The 2,108-nt window shown below is 40.9% G+C and overlaps 1 long non-coding RNA gene across 1 annotated transcript; it reads right to left on the bottom strand.

The window, feature by feature from the left end:
• Nucleotides 1–921: 921 nt before the first annotated feature.
• LOC123484147 lies at nucleotides 922–1,604 on the bottom strand. Its single transcript, XR_006658414.1, has 2 exons — nucleotides 1,532–1,604; nucleotides 922–1,195 (listed from the first exon to the last, which is right to left on the bottom strand). It is a non-coding gene; the product is annotated as an uncharacterized LOC123484147 (long non-coding RNA).
• Nucleotides 1,605–2,108: the final 504 nt, after the last annotated feature.

Genomic DNA, 2,108 nt, shown 5'->3' with positions numbered 1-2,108 from the left:
GCCATATAGAAATACAATACTCTGGCTAAACATAATCATACTTTTGTGTGCTTAAATGGTTTTCACAGACTTTGCCCTTGTTGGTTGCCCTCAACAGCCTGAGGGCACTGGACTTGAAACAACGATACAGATGTTTTTGCTCTCAAGTCAAAATTTAATGTGGATTCATTTCATGAGTGATCCAAGTTTCTAAGCATACCTGAGAGTTCCTCAACTCACACCAGTGTGTGGCGGCACATCGGTTGGGAACCACTGATCTAAGTTACCAAGTAATCAACAAATTAGAAAAGAAACCTACGTTTGAATGAAATTAATGACTTTTATGACATAAACTAATTCCAACCTATTGGAAATAGTGGAAAAATATATTGTGTGCGTGGTAGCCCAATTATAGAAATACAAAGCGACACACCCAAGTTCACACGACCATACGACATACATAGGAAAATCAAAGCACAAAAATACTTTGGGTTTTGTTTATATATATATTTATATACTGTATATGGGTGTGTGCTTGTGTGGGTGTGTGCGTGCATGCGTTGCTTTCATACAAGCAGTGTTTCTCTTCTTTCAAAGAAGTGTATTTGTGTTCCTCGCAGTTGCTGGACAGTTTCAGTGCCACAGGTGTGGTTTCAAGGGGATAGAGAGAGAGGAAGCTGCTTTTGCATGACACTATTATTAGACAAGTTAGAGAACCAAGAAACCACCTCAGATCAACTGATAACAGAATGTTGAAGTTTTAGTTGAGTATTACAGAGATAGCCCAACGTTGTTTTCATCTGTCCTGGGAGGGACTACAGCCGTAAATTGGCTCCATAGATAACTCTGCCAAGCAGAAACTCTCAAATCAGTCATGTCTTTGGATATAGGATGTGTCCTTCAATTACAATCCAGTCGATGTCTCGGTAAAAACACAACAACTAAAAGTTAGACTTTATTAAAGTGAAAAAGGACACACAAAGATCACAGGATACACAGGATACAAAATAAATCAATGAATGAAAAATAACATATCACCACAATGCTTGTATGATATTGAGAACAACAATACTAATCAATCATAATCAATAACGTATTGGATATATACATAACATTATTACTAAAGAACACTATGCCATAACCATTCTAGACCATTTCCTTTCTAATCTAGACACATCTATCTCTGCAGTCCATCATGTGTTCTTCACTGCTTCATCTGAAAAGAGGCAGAGACAGACACAGGTTATTACAATAAACAGACAGTGAAGTGGAAAAACGCAGGTTACCTTTAGCCCACAAAGAGTTTCTCACCTCTCCTCCGTGTATATAATCATATTTGGAAGAGAAAGGAGCAACCCTCGCTCACAATCAAATCAAATGAAATGTTATTGATCACATACACATATTTAGCAGATGTTATTAAGGGTGTAGCGAAATGCTTGTGTTCAATTAAACACTTGATACCTTATTTTTCATTTAAAATCGTGAAGTTTCAGCTGCCAATGGCCTTCATCAGAAGTCTAAAATCACATGAAATAAGCGGTGTCAGTACCTTGACCAGGCTGAGCACTGTGCTGTAGGTGAGGGAGAGAAGGAAGAGGATGATGAAGGAGGAGGTGGTGGACTGTCACGCTCTGGCTCCGGGACTTTGTATTTTGAGCCAGGGTGTGTTCGTTTTGGTTGTGTTTGGTTTGGTTGGGTTGTCATTGGTTGTGTTTTTCCTTGTTTGGTCAAATGACTCCCAATCGGAGGTAACGAGTGTCAGCTGTCGGCTCGTTATCTCTGATTGGGAGCCATATTTAAACTGTCTGTGTTCACCTTGTGTTTGTGGGTTTTTGTTCCTTGTCAGTCATTGTCTGAGGACGTTACGTATCGTTTATTGTTTTGTATTCGTGTGTGCACTTTACTATTAAAGTATGTTCGCTCAACACGCTGCGCCTTGGTCCTCTCTAACCAACGATCGTGACAGAAAAACCCACCTTAACCAGATCAAGCAGCGTGACGAGGGAGAGAGGATGGACGTGGGAGGAGATGATTGCGAGTCTGGCAAGAGGGAGAGAGGCCTGGGCCACGGGGGAGGAGAGACCCCCAGGAAATTTTTTAGGGGGGCTCACGACGTCGGGGCAGCA

The sequence above is a fragment of the Coregonus clupeaformis genome, unplaced genomic scaffold, assembly GCF_020615455.1.
Source record: "Coregonus clupeaformis isolate EN_2021a unplaced genomic scaffold, ASM2061545v1 scaf0205, whole genome shotgun sequence".
Lineage (NCBI taxonomy): Eukaryota > Metazoa > Chordata > Actinopteri > Salmoniformes > Salmonidae > Coregonus > Coregonus clupeaformis.
This window is presented reverse-complemented; position numbering and strand designations above follow the sequence as displayed.